Source organism: Condylostylus longicornis, unplaced genomic scaffold (assembly GCF_029603195.1).
Source record: "Condylostylus longicornis isolate FDR11 unplaced genomic scaffold, ASM2960319v2 ptg000055l, whole genome shotgun sequence".
Lineage (NCBI taxonomy): Eukaryota > Metazoa > Arthropoda > Insecta > Diptera > Dolichopodidae > Condylostylus > Condylostylus longicornis.
Genome location: NW_026578024.1, coordinates 3,589,387 through 3,605,677, shown reverse-complemented (window position 1 = coordinate 3,605,677; position 16,291 = coordinate 3,589,387).

Genomic DNA, 16,291 nt, shown 5'->3' with positions numbered 1-16,291 from the left:
CTGCGGTCTGCTTCTTGTTCCGCCGTGGGAAGAAGGCATCCGCCAGGCTTGCCTACATGCTCGCGGCGGAATGCGGCCGTTACTGGCGGGACACGATAGGGTGCCGTCATGCGAAGATGTTTCTTTCGGCGTGCTCCAGCGAATTAATCGCAGAGTTACTGGGAATGAGCAGGAGCCGGGTTCGCACTATTGCGAATTTCTTCACGGGGCACTGCCCATTGAAGTACCACCTGCATAAGCTGGGGAAGTCGTGCTCCCCTCTGTGCAATTGTCTTGGACATGGGTTCCTAAGCGTTCGGGAACTGTTGTCCAACTCCCTTAGGGATATCTCCGGCTTTGTGGTTGGGACGTGCATATTATAGGCGGGAGCGTGGGGAGGCTACAATAAGTCAAGAATGACCCTTAAAATCTACAAATCAATCTACAAATCTTAACTTCCTAACTAGTTAAATTAACTAATCATTAGTTTTGCTCTACCGTGTTTTAATGTCTACATTCCGTGAAGGAAGGCATGGAAGTACTCTTAAGTCCCTCTGTTCTAATCCACTCCTGTATAAGTTGGGAATCCTCAATTACATGGTGGCCTATGTGTGCCCTATGTTTCTCAGTATTTATTCTATTTATTTCATCACCTACTTTGGGAACACCCAAATCCCGAGGTATTTGCTTCGTACAATAGCTATAAACCATATGTCATTAGTTTTGCTCCATATAGGCTTCATTATTTGACTACGTATCAACACTTTGTTGTATGTTGCCAATCTACCCTATGACCTGGAAGCCAATATTTTTCCCTATATTTGCTGCCTAGTTCAATATTATATTAAAAAACAAATTTTGTGGTCCAAGTACATTTATTTTAAGTTACTTTTCGTAAAAAAAATTATTCTTCTTTAAAGAACTAACAATATAATTGAAAAATATCTAAAATTATGGCACGCAATTAATTTCTGTGGCAATATTACAAAATATTGGTAGGCCTCATATCTCATATTAAAATCTCAATCGTTATTAATAAATTTTCATCATTAAAGCCATCTTTATTAATTGCACCTATATCGTATGGTCTTGAGCAAACAACTTTTTCATAACCAATAGTTGCACTATTTTATATACATATGTATGTGCACATAAATGTACATTTTTAATTATTCACATATAAAACAGACATAACCACAACGATAGGGAAACTTATTCCTTTATTAGATCAACTTATAAGTATATATATGTCCATTCATACTATACGAGTACATGTATAATACATATACTTATGTATGTAAATTTACTAAACTATAAACCCACTTTTATGTATAAATTTTACCTACAACATCATTTAAGTATGTTATTTCAAAATAAGTAGACCATTATTTACCTGAAATAGAACACGATGGTGTACCTATATTATATAACTATGAATTATTAATAACTTAAATTGACCAGTATAACTAGTAAATCATCGAGTATGCACTTGCGTAAGTACAAACTAATTGCGTACACGTGGGTTTGTTACTCTAAACATATAAACGAATTTTAGAAATACAAGAGACTCATCGCATCTGCACGTATGAAATTATAGAAAAGTTTCGAAAATATTACAAGAAAAAAATCTTCTTATGATGGCAACATGCTTAGTCCTTCCTACAAATCGGAGGTCCATCACATTCTACGATTTTTTCTTATTTAAAAGAAATTTGAGTTACTTTCTTTAAGCAAGAAAACAAATACGTCAACTATTCATTAACGTCGCAACACAAGCTATTCGATAATTACACATCACAACAGAAATATTTACATTTTATGATATTTAGACTCACTTGCATGGAATAATTTGTTATAAACACAAAATTTACGGCACTATATAAAAATAATTTTCTCTTAGAAATTCTCAAATTTATGAAATCATTATTTTGAATCATTTTTTGAATCATTATTTTGCGGCACAAAGTAAAGAAATGTAAAAAAAGAAGGTATGGTTACTTTAATTCGTTGATTATTTTATGCAAATTCTTTTATCTCAATGAACTGTGTAAACATTAAAAGTGTGAACATGACAAAGGTGTAACATTTTGAAGAGGTTTTTTCAGTATAAAGCGTTTTATGTTGATTTTCTGCATTTTGTTTGTTTTATGGGTTTTTTTCTAACTTTTCTGTTGTGATGCGCGAATTTTACAAAAAAACAGGATTGTGTTAATTAAACTTTAATATATTCGTATTTACTATTCCGCGAATTACGTAAAAAATATTTAGTTAAAAAATTTTTATATTGCATGGTAACGCAAAATTTAAGAGGCAAAGAGTATTTCCCCTAATTACACAAATTCCGCACTTTATTGCTGTAAACTAAAAGACTAAATTATATAAATTGCACTTAGCTTTATCTGAATGCCCATTAATAATTTTGAATATGACTACTCCTGGTGATTATAATTATTTGCCCAGAACAATTAATTTATTTTATTATCCTTGATGAAAATTGTTAATTTATTAACAATTCATTAGAATTCATTTTATGAGATGATTAAAAACAATTGACGTTCTTACTTTATTGTCAACATAATGGCACTTAAGTGTGCATCTTAAATCCAAAACGCTAATTTATATGAACAGCTTTGAACTGCTTCTATAAATAAATCTTTTACGGGCCTTATGCTCGTTTCTGAAATGAGTAACATTAAAAACAAAATTGCTTAAATAATTAAAAAAAAACAAACAATAGAATGCCAAAAAGCCATCAAGTGTTGCGAGTCTGAATTAAATATGATTTGACTAAGTAAAAGTCAGCGTTTTCCTTTTTTTATTTCAAATTTTTATTTATAAATTTTTTAAATGAATAAGTACTTATACAAATTTCCTCTCAAGTATATTTCCTTTCTATTCCCTAATTTTCATAGATTGAATGGTATGTGATCGGGACGGTATTGTGCTCATATTAAATTTCCATGTGGCAGAAGGACAAAACAACTACACAAAACTTGTCGGGTTGACATTCTGTTTTCTATGCATTTCTGGATTGTAGGTCCGGCTAAAGTAATTAAAAAAAAAATAAATATTTCTGAAATTATTTTATGAATACGACGAAATTATGAGTTTTGAGGTTCATCACAACACTATTTTACATTGTTGGACCATAACTGACTGACTTTATTTAAAACTTAAATGAGCTTTTTTTTTGTAATAGAAGAAGCTCGAGAAGAATTTGAAAGAAACAAAGTAGAGCTACAGTCATTTTGCTAAGGAATATTATTTAAACTTTTCAGGAAATTCTACTAAAAATCGAATACACTGGATAAACAAATTTCCTTCATATTTGAAATAAATTGCCAATTATGAGCCGACCACACCAATTTACTTTTGGCTCCACTGCATGAATATAATCTAAAATTAAATTAAAATTATATTGTTTGTAGTGCCCCCATAACTATGTATTAATAAATTTGAATGATTTTTAGTATTACTCTATTTGAATAACTTTTGGTAATATGTGAAACAAGACGTTCAAGGAAACCTTAAACCTACGTGATGTCAAATTGGTTCTAGAGCCTATCCATTTTGCCTATCGAGATCCTGAAAAGGACTGAAAACTCTTGTCATTGGTGAGAAAATTATCTGGCCTTGGGACACCTTCTTACAGTACGTAGCGGCTGGAATGGAACATAGTTCCATTGTGGCAGGAAGAGCTCTACTCAGCGTCTAGAACCACAGCACGCGTACAATATGGGTGGATCCACCGACACCGTACTACATGAGGTCATACGGGTGGTGCAATGTTACATTCAATATAAGCGGTATACTCTGGCGACCTTCCTAGATGTGGAGAGAGCCTTCAATAATGTTAGCTCGCAGGCCATTCAGGAGTCTCTAGCCAAATTTTGTGGGGAGGTGCCAGTGGTCTAGAAGCCTTTTTCTGATCAGGTCGTCTGACTTAGAAAGATTTTCTATAATAATGCGCACAATGGCGGCCTTGTGATCACGGGGAAGTGGAAGCAAAACGGCACTAATTGGAGTGCGGTGGACCTTTTGCAGCTACACGTCAACCAACCAACCAACCATATGCAAACAAAAATTTATTTTAAACTAGTTAAGTCCACTATATAGCACTTCCATAGTACGGCGGCGTCGACTCGAAATTTGAATATCCCTTTTTTATAATTAATAATTTGATTAGTTTATTAATTTAAATAATAAATTGGTGCTACTGGTGTGGATATTACGCCACCATTGTTAATTTTATTTTAATAATTAAACCACTAAACCCTTTCTCTACTCTTTTACTTATAATGGTTGAAAGCTTGGATTCCATGTTAAAAAATTAATAAATTTTAATTTTAAAGAAAATTTCAACTTGGTAAATTCATTTTTCACTTTGAAAATCAATCATAATTTTTCAAGCATTCAGGCATAACTTTTCCGAGCACAGAATAATAAAATTCATACAAAGACTTTCAAGTATTCATAGTCTTTATTAATATGGGCTTATTTATATTCTACAGCATAGTAAATCGAAAAGTGTATTAAAATTCATATTATTAAATTTCAAGAAAAAAAAATGTTGGATGAATTGTTTGAAAGTAATTTCCTTCGAGATAAATGTCAGCAATAATTTTGTATTATTAAATGAATAAATTTTTAAAAACAGCCATAATGAAAATTTAACCTCAACATGACATTTACGTAATTTAAAAGGAAAACGTAATGCTCTCTGTTACTTTTACAAATTTATTCATAAAAGCTAATCAATATAAGTATGTATGTATACAATATATTTAAATTACAATAAATTATATATGTACACACATACATTTATCAAAGAGCTCACATACCATACATTAAGTAATTTGAAACGAAAACACATAAAATTTTCAAAAAATTTTTGGTTTTTCCACAATAAAAAAAAGAAAAGAAAAATTAGAGCACGTTTCTTTATTGATTTGCAATTGATTTGCGAAAGCATTGATTGAACATTCTTTTATATACTTTTCCCACACTTCATGTAGATAATAAATTACAAGGAAAGATGGGAAATCACTTTCAAATTTGTTATTTTTTTTTTAAAATATCCTTATCAAAGCAAATTCATATTATGTATTACCAAAAAAAAAAAAAATTAGCATACATGGTAATACTTGAACATGCCAGAAATTATTTTTACTTAGAATTTCATTGTAAGCTGTAGATGGTTTGACTTCATTTGATCAAACTATGTGTACGTACTTGAATCAATTATAGTGAATATTGAGTTGAGTGAATCTCAATGAATTTCGTGACTAAATTATGCTCATCGGTCATCATACCAGTCGCGTACAATGAGATATTTTTTTATTAGGTGTGGTTACGATCACGATAACACAATCTTTTTCGAATTTTCTAATTATTTAATATTTGAAATTCAACATCATTCCTATAAACTTTGCAACTGTTGTTACCAATATTTTGTAGATTGCGTCAATCAATTGCTTATGAGAAGACAAAATTAAAATAATTGAAGTAAATATTTAATAATAAACAAAATTTTTTTAGGACCAAAAAATTTTTGTAAAAATATACTTATTAATTTCACTCTGTCTGTAAGTCTGTATGTTTGTTTACAAAGTTTTAAAACGAATAAACATGCAGTTTTAAACACAAATTACAAATTTATTGAAAGCATTATTTCTATAGAATCAATTTTAAGTTCAATCCTTCTCTTCGATTCGTAAAACGATTTATAAAAATTGTGGAATAACGAATAGTCAAGAAAATGCTTTCTTTTAGAAAATTAATCGCTATCACAAAACGACTTGCCACTGCGCAAATTTCTCTAATTTCTCAAATTTCTGAAATTTGGGCAGTTTATAATATCGATAGGTATTTTATTTTATCAAAACATTTTTCTTTAACTTTTTCCCCTCCCAATTTATTACCCCTCACAGTCTACCAAATGTCATTTGTCGCTGCCTATTGTTTCGATATTGTACTGTTAGTCAATAAAGTCAAAAAATTAACGGCAATCGTCCTCTTATTCAGAATATTTATAATCTTATGCTTTAAGTAACTTTAAGATTTTTCCTAATTTTATTTGAGACGTAGTATACAGAGTTAATTGTTATACTAATAATATTAAATAAAAAGAACATAAGCGAACTTTTTTAGTACACCCTTTATTTAAGGCTAAAGTTTAAAAATATAAGTTAAAAATATATACGAGTTAAAGGCCTAAAGCGAAATGTGCTGTTTGGTAAACCTCATACGTTGAAACATATTTTTCAATAGATCACCTCCGAACAAAATATATTTGCTCTATAAAACTAAAATCATTTCACTTAATTGACATAATCTAGATTCAAAAAGCTTTACAAGTTTAATTCCAACTTTCTATAATATTAGAAATTAATTAGTACAAAAATTTTAGAAAATGCTCGTAAAGATCTATAAAATTCACGCGGACTAGATTAGATCAGTTGTCACAATATAAATTTAGTTTGTTATCAATTTAATATGAAAGCATTATCGATGAAAGCAAGCGTGATCAAATTTTTCGAAAATATTTTTGAATACAAATGAAATTAGCTTATCTAATGAAAAAAACCCAAGAAATTTTGAATGAATTCTTATCTAATTGTAATACAATTACGGTAAATTTGATATTTTAGAAATTCCCGTGATGAAATGATTTAATTGGACATTAGAATTTTAAAGTTTTAATTTATTTTAAGTGGTTTATCTATGTATATGGCATCGCTGATGAGAAACTAATTCTTATCAACAGAATTAAGGAAAACATTTTCGAAACAATTGAAAATATTTGTAACATGAGACCAATTATATTATACTGAATAATCAATTATATAGAATAGTGAAACTTTGCAAAAATAAGTTCACTTAGACTTAACGAAAACTTATAGCGTAGATACTGATAAATAATTTAAATCAAGACAAATAACTGCGAGAGTCAGTAGATTTGTATAATTTGTACAAAATTTTTGGAGTCTACGAACCCAGATATGCTGCCAGTTTTGATTGATAGATATTTTAAAATGATTAGTTTCATAACAACTTTGAAATTAATCGGTTCAAAGTTCTTATAAAACTTCTTATGAAACTTTATAATTGAATATTTTGGTTAAGCTTCTCTCATCAACATTAAAATTTATACGCATTAATTAAAATCAGAAAATTTGTTTCTACATTACAAACGGAATGCCAAATTAATTATTCTACCTTCCAGAGTTTTAATATAGGTTTAAATATTTATTTGGTTTTTTCGCTAAATTTTTGAGGAGTTTTCGTCAAAAGAATCACAATAAAAACTTAAAAAATTTTCGATTTTTGGCATATTGAAAATTTCATACCGAAGTTTATATTTTGTTCTGAAAGATGTTGTGTGAAATATTTTGGGAGTGTGTGTAATTTGACCTTTAATTACACTCCCCAATCAGCAACTTATAAGCTCTAAAATTTAAATAAAAAGAAAATTCCTTTATTTTTTTTTTAGAAAGGTAAAAATTAGTTTCGGTGGCCGAACTCAAGGAAGCTGAAATAAGAGAAAGTTCAAATTCAATTTTTGAAAACTTTTTAGTAGGTCAAACAATATTTGAATCTATGTTATTAAAATTCTCTTTTAATAGAAAAGACGAAATTTACAAAAAAAAAATTCATGACGTCACGCCTTCAATGCCTTCTAACACAATTTGTTAGCTTCCTGATGAAAATTGCTTCTTGGGATCTTTTTTATTTTTTTTGCCATTATTGCAAATTTTGATTGTGTTAGAAGTCTTATTTGTAAAATTAAAAATTTTCAATTCCAATTTTCTTCAGTTTAAATTCAAATCTCTATCATACGACTTAATCTTTTATCCGATTCAATCTGACAATATTTTGTTAATATGATTCGATATTTATTAATCTGTTTAGCTCTAATATTTTTGGTTGCAGGCTTCGTTCAAGAGGTAATAACATTTAATTTTTGAAATTTGAAAAATGTTATAGTTTATTATTATTTAATATTTTATTTTTAGCCGGACTGTGTAAGTAATGGTGACCTTTGTTATATTCCAGTCCAATGTTGTTCTGGAAAATGTGATTATATTAATCATGTGTGCGCCAAATAATAGAAGTGCACGTGGTTTTACAAAAGGATTGTAATAAAAATTAAAAAAAAAGTTTATAATAAAGTTAATATAAAAAGTTAATGGCTGTTTTTGTAGAAATGTAGAGAATAATGTCATTTAGAGTTTGCAGTCACAGGAATCAAATAATTTCTTTTAAAAGTGTTTATGTCAATTTCTGGCCTTAGAAATACTTGGAAAATGATGATTAAATATCTGTAATTTATTTTTGTTTCTGAATTAAAGCATGTTGCAAAAAAAAATACAATGCATTATGAAAGAAATTCTTAATTCGTATGCAGCCAATTGTGGGAATATATTATTGCATTTAATGAAATGAGAATGACAGTGCCATTCATTGGGTATTTGTGTTACTAATTCGTTGTCAATGTGATATTTATTCAATATAATGAAAACCACCATTAGATATAAATTTATTGTTCATGACAATTAGAAAAGGAATTATCATTATTTCTAAAATAATTGCTTAATTACCCACATTTAATTATTCTCCGCCATTAAAAGTGCTACGGGAAAATTTTACTCACATCACACCGAAAACGTCAAATGATATTGAATCAATTACAGAAGGAACATTACTAGCGATCGATTAGGCACATTCTTATTAAACTCATGTGATGCCAATCAAGTGATGCAATAAAATTTCTTTAACTTTGTTGAAAACAGATAACAAGTCCGCATCGCGGTCTTGATTTTTGCGATTTAAAACAAGTAACAATTAAAAATCTTAAAATTTTTCTTCCAATTTTTAAAATATGGGTTCTACTAAATTAAACCATTTCCGTCAAAACAAGTTGATGCAATACTCTAAACTCTAAAGCGTAGAAAAATCATCTGACGTAAAAATTTGAGCTTTTATTTATTTGAATTTATTTGAGCCACTCTTTTATTCTTCAATTTAAAAATCATTTGTGTTTATGTATGTTGATCATATTTGCACAGCTTTAATTAAATATTCATTTCTCCAATTTCAATCCTGTATAACTGTTATTGTACTTTAAACATTGTTTTGTTTCTTTTCTAACTATATTGACTTAAAACTTTTGACAAATAATACAGCTAACAACACAATTTAACCAAAAATTCAAATATTTGATTAATATTTGAAGCACACGAAACAAACTAGGTAGTTAATACAGATTCCTAAATATTTAAACTTCTCACATATAAGAATAATTTCTCATAAGAACCGTTATAGTTATGATGCAATTGTATTATAGATCAAGTTTTAATGTTGATTTTAGGGACAAAAATATCAATCTTTGCTTGTTTACACACTAATACTCACAATCTAAAATACTCGCAGTCTTCAAGAAAGTGTTAAACAAGGTTAATTTGTAATAAACTGAATGTACAAACGATTTATTCCAAATTTTGAATCAAAAAATTTGACAATTCTAAAAGTACCAAACACAATATAAACTCCCCGTAATCCAATCAAATCTCTTCTAAACTAAAAATTTCACTTCCTAACTACTGCATTACTTTTGCTTAATACTCATTTAAAAATTTATTTCTAAGTACCTTCAAGTTGACAAGATCAACTATCGTTTATGCTTTTTATTTAAATACATAATTATTTTGTTATAATTTAACACCTTATTGAAAAAGTTTAATACCTTTACAGGTGATTCGCATATAAAAAGATTTTTACTTTGAAGTTTTCATTTAGTTTTCACTCTAATATTTTACGAGTCGGTGTAAGAATTTCGAAATTAAAATTTATAATTAAAAAATGGCACGTTATTTTTCAGTTGTAGTTGTTGCTTTATTTGTAGTAGCCATAATGTTCACTCAGGTATATTAATTTTTGTTATAATGGAGTTCAACATTTTTTAAATTTTTTTTATGAAATAGATAACCAGTTCGGTGGCAGATTGTTCATCGTGTAATCATAATCATAATTATAATGAACCACATTTTGGTTAGATCAACTAACGATCATCTACTCATTCTTTATAATAGTAAAAACAAATTGTATAGTGTGTCAAAATTTAAAAAACAAAAATATATTTATATATATATAAATAATTTATAATTAAAAATTAAAATGTTTTAATTATTTAGATCAAGGATTATTTTCCAAAAATTGTTAGCAATACATTTATACACCCAAAAAGTGATTGAATTTTATGATGTATGATAAATGAGTGCATAGATATTTGAAAACAAAAATTGAATAGTTCCGAACTGAGAAATTAATATTTTTTGTTAAACAACTGTAGTGCGTTAAAAAATTTTAAGAATTAGAGGCAGTTTCTATCCATGTCTCGTTACATAGTTAAAAACATTTTGAAAATATTAATATGAGTGCCATATACGCGAAAGCATTAAAATGTGAAATAATAAGGTCTAGTTCATAACGAAAATCTGCTGATTATTGCCTTTCTATTTATTTGCAAACAGTCAACTGGTTTGTATTCAGAAATTTTATTTACTTTGGTGTTGTTTAAACATCTAACAGAATTATTTAACAGTTTTCACTTAGAATTGAAAACTCTGAACAAAGTAAGGGAAAAATATTTATTAATATTATTAATTTTTGTTAATGAAGAAGAAGCTTCTTAGCGAAAATTGAAATGTTAAAAAATTTTTTGCAAAACAGTGCAATTTTAATAAAAATCAAAAATAAAGTGAAATCAAAAGTAGCGTTCATAATAAAATTTATTGCCATTACCATTCTCTTGAATAGAAAATTTTTATTTTAGAATTCTTAAAAACAATTTATCAAATAATGGCAAAACTTCTTTAATCAGTTTCACTATATTCAAGTCGCGAAAGTCTACAAAATTCCGTAGACGAAGCTTGCATTGCTTTTTTTAGAAGAATATTTTAAAATCCCTCTTGAAAAAGGCACCAAATTTCATTTCATGCATTTGCATTATACTTTCACAATTACTTATTATGCCACTTATGCATTTAAAATTTTTGTAGGGTAACTTACATTTTGAGCATGCAACAGTAACCAACTATGACAAAAATGGTGGTAATAAGACCTAATTTTTGCAGATATAAGACTTTGAGTCATTGAGCAGAAGCGTTTTCATTCTAAAACTCGTTATTAATTTTATTTTTCTAAATCACCTTATTTTAGTGAAATTTTCCCATCCCCTAAGATTTTTCGCTCTTTTGCAATTTCATCTTGTTAATTCTTTCTGCTTCTGTATGGAACAAAAATCAAGATTTTATAATGTGAAAAATATGCAGATATAAAGTAAACCCAAGCGAAGCTTTTAAACAAATAAGAAATTTTGCTCTATAAACTTGAGAAAAACTTTATTTGAAGGGAACTACTTTACGAAAAGTAAAAAGTAGATAGTAAATAAAGAGTAGATTGTTGGTCAAAATAATTGGAGCTTTATCGGTGTAGGATTTATATACCCTGCATTTCGTGAAGGGTATATTAACTTTGGTATGGAGTTTGTAACTACTGGAAGGACAAAATTCTGCGTTGATTTAAACATGTTCGCACGTGCGTCCGTCCGATCGCACGATAATTCAAAAATGAATAATGCAATCGACACCAAACTTTCACAAGTTGTTTCTTTTGTGTCAAGGGCAAACCCTATTGTAATTGGACTAATTTGTACAACGGGTTCGGGTAGCTGCCATACAACTCAACTATAAAATTTTGTATACATGTGTCCAATTATATTCTACTCATGCTCTTAAAAATTTTTAATAGGATAGCTGCACCGTTTCGCGTGTCTGCCATACAACTCCAAAAGCAAATTTTTTATATTCGGCAAAATAACAAAATCAGATTCATGAAACTTGGCAGTCGTCCAATTACAGCTCAGACATATTTCTGAAGTGTTGGTGAAATTGCTTAACAGGTCCGAGTAGCTCCTATGCAAGTCCAAAAGCTAATTTTAAATATTTAAAAAACATAATAAAGTCAAATTCTTGAAACTTGGCAGTTGTGTGTCTAGTTATAGGTCAGACATACCCGTTAAGTTTCTATTAAATGGTTTCACAGGTTTGAGTAATTGCTGTACAACAACGGAAGGTGCAGGGTATAATTCAATCGGTTTATACCGACTGAAACGTTTTTACTTGTTTAAATACAGTTTTAGGAAACGTTCTGTTATTTTCTACCACTTTGCCTTACACTAGTTTATACTTTACCAATTAAAAAGATGAACAAAAATTTAAAAACTTTATTACATTACTTGGAAAATAAGAAAAATGAAAACAAAAATGGCTTATAACTAACAAGACGTTTTCTATTTTGCAATTACCAATCGCAAGCTATGAAGCCAGACTCTTAAAAAATTTCTAATTTTTAGTAAAAAATTTACCGAAACTATAGTCGAATTTGTTATATTGTTTAAATTCATTTAATGATAATTTGAAACTAAAACTAAAGGTCTAAAGTTTTACAAAATTTACTTATTAAAACGTAATCAGAGTATTGTGAACGGCCATTGCGTGACGAAAATGTAAATAACGCTCTTATAAGAAGTGATTGTTTTAAAAAAAAAAAACAATATTTGTAAACACAATCTATAAAATTTATACAGTTTGAAACCCGTACGTAAAATAAATGTGGTCCTTGAAAAACAATTGTTTTTTTTAAAAAAGACTTACGATATTTTGCGATTTTTATTTACACAAATGATTTTTACTTTTATATTGTTTCAAAAACAATAAATAAAATTATATAAAATAATAAATTAAAATATTAAAAATAAATACGTAATAAAAGTAAATATAATTTTAAATAAATAATAAAAAAAAAAAATAATCTCATGTTTTTCCAAAAATTTTTCAATATAAAAAGAACAAGAGATTTTACGAATTTCATCAGTTTTTCATTGAAATTTCTACTGAAAATCAATTTTTTAGTTGGAAAAATGATAATTCGCGGTCTCTTAATTTTTTGTATTTTATTTGTTGTTGGTTTAGAGGTAAAATAAATTTACCATTTCTTTTGTTTTTTAATAAAAATTAATTATATAAATTTTATTTTAAATAGGCCGCACCAGTTGCAGATGAACAAGGAGAAGTAAATTTTACACCTGGTCAACTGATGCAAATGATTCCACTAATTAATTATTATTCTGATAAATTTAATTTACCAAATCCACTGGCTCAATTTGGATTTTAATTTTTAATTCTACATAAAATCTATAAATATATTTTGGTGTTGTAAATTTATTTTAATGTAGTTAAAAATTCTAGAAATTTCAATAGTTTAGCAAGAAAAACAGAAAAAGTTTTCATAAAACTGATCATTCAAATTAGTTCTAATTGTCATTACAAAAACAAAAAACCAATATCTATCTATCTATCTATATATTTATAATGCATTGAAAAATAATCATATTAAAATTTAGTAGTATAAGATTTAAGATGCGCTGGCTGTTTTAGAAAAAAATTCCAAATTTATTGGAATTTATTGTGATTAAAATTTGCATAAAAAATTTTTAATTAATTCTTTGCTTTTTATTATTTGCCAGTAAGTTTCCTTTTTTGTATTCATTTTTGTATGAAAAAATTAATTAAATTTAAAAAAAAAATTATATAAAAGTAGTCAAAAGAAAATAAAAATTACAGAATGATAGTCAATAAATGAAATTTCTAATTCAAATTACCAACAATTTCATATATAGACGGAAAACAAGGAAAGGTACCTCAATTTCTATTGCACATATAAGAGCTGCTTATATTATCGATGATTCCTTCGTTCAAAGGATCTGTTTCTAATCATTTGGTCTTCCTTAGCAAATTATGTTATTTTGGCTAATTGCTTCTTATATGAAATCTACCTACTTTAAGTTTCTCTTAAATTTTCAAAAATTTCATATGTATATTCTTCTTCCAAATTGCAATTAGAATTTGTTGAACTCAGAATATACTTAATGTCGAGAAAGAATACCGAGGTTTACACACTGAATAGATGTGTTTCAAGAAACTGCTCTGTATGTATGGCCACTTTAATTTTATATTTTTGATATCGTAAATTTAGTTTTATTCTACTGTTGAAATTAATTATAAAATAATGATTGAATAGCAAATTGTTGCCTAGGTTATTATATAACGTATTTAGAGTTAAGATTTTAATTGAATAATGATTGTGAATATGAATTACAATATAATCTTGCAATATGAAAAAAAATTTTGATTTAATTTCACCGTTTTAGAATTTTTTATTAAAAGTGCAACTTAAAAAACTTATTTTTCTATTATTTACAGCAATATAAAACGATCAAGGCTCTTCTGGGAATTTGTATTTGCTAGGTTTTGTATTGAGTCTGGAAATAGAACTTTTTCTCTGCCTTGTTGATAAATAAGGTTTACAGTGATTACTTTTCGGTTACAAACAGAACACTTTAGTTTAGGGGAACCTTTTAGGACAGTACAGTTAGCAGCAATAATCTCAGTACTTTTTAAACTCTTAATAAACAATTTGTTTTCCAAACATCCAACCACCCTTCAATGGTTGATTTGATCCATGATCGTTGTCTGCATTACTTTAAGTTGGGTAGAGCCGATTAATATTATCATAAAAAACGGGTGTTTGGTTATTCTGTTTTTGTTAGATTGTCTTTACCACTTCTAGTCTGAATACTTGACCTTCAACTTTCTGTGGAATACTGCTTCGTAATATTTGCTCACATACACATTCCATGTGGATTTGTTACTTCTAGATTCTCTGATGTTGTGACTTCCGAATTGCTGTTTCCTGCCCTTCCCCATTTCGCCAATAATGAATTGTAAAGCCCTCTGCTTGGTGGCAGTCTCGCAGATAGTATCCAGTAAAACTAAAATTGTGGCTTTGTGGGACGTCATTTATCTCTAGAATATAAAACAAAAAATTTTCGTCAAAAACGATTTAGATGAATTGGTATGCGTGAAACATACGCATACTGACCAACCAATACCTCGCTAAAAATATTAATACCGCTAAATTTTATGTACTTTCTTGTCCCATGGAGAAGTGCATTACCGTTGAAAATTCAATTCGATGTGTAAAATTCAATGCCATCGAGTACCCTCCCTCATTGTATATAATACGGCTGGTAATAAAAAGACTAACTTAAATGGTTATTCTCATTAATAATAATTATACAAATGAAGCATTAAATTTAAATATTGCATACTTTCAGGATGAGAACAAAGATTAAAAGAGACGATAATAAACTGACAGAAACGTAACGTAATGGTCGAATTCCAAAGCTTCATATTTTATGTGAGTAAAGATTATATTTTTTAATAACATAGTTTTTTGCTTTTATGGAGTTTTGGTAAAGCTTACAATTTCAGAAAAATAAAGAATTGAAAACTGAAATTATAACTTAGAAAATTGAATATAGAGAAATAGAAAAAAAAAATTGTTTAGACAAAATTAATTATTTATTTTACACTATTTAATTATAGGTTTAAACTGTGAGAATTCTAAACTTCTACAATTTAAAGCTTAAACAAAAATCAGGTCGAAAACTTGACGTCCATTTTGTGATTATAATGTCTGCGTCAACATAATCGTACAAGGATCTGTGAGATTTATTTAATGTACAATTAATCAACCATCTGCCGATTTCTAAATTACTTTTCGTGTTTTTTTTTTTGATTTTTTTTATGAAAACTTGGCAGTAAGCTTCCACATACATATCACGACTACTTTTTTTTCTATTTTTCTCAAATGCTGAGATAGGGCATGAAAAGCTAATGGAACCAGAACACGTAGAGAAAAAAAAGATTTAACTGAACAATTTTTAGAAATATTGAAATATGTTAAAAACTAGAAAAAGTGTAGTTGATTATATCAACTCTGGAATATCCGTCATGTCATCTTGCGAACAAATATGCTATAGCTGATTATGGGACGGCCTATGCCTTCAATTACACTGATTTTGTTTTACAAAAGGTTACGAAAGTTGTTTGGAATTTATAATAGCTTTCGAACACACGTTCGCATGGATATAATAGTTGCCATATTAATTTTTGCAAAATTTCGATACTTGTAAGATATTACCAAATAACTATTGAAATTGTATAACAGCTGTAATAAGTGTTACAGTTAATTATTACAGTGCAACTATTACAGTGAATCAAAAAATTTCAAGCATTTTTATCGCCCATAACAGTCTAGATACTATATTTCCTAATGTCAAATTTCGATAGCCAAATAATTTTTGAAGTTGTGTGGCATCTATTCGAGCCCCTGCCTCGATCACAAC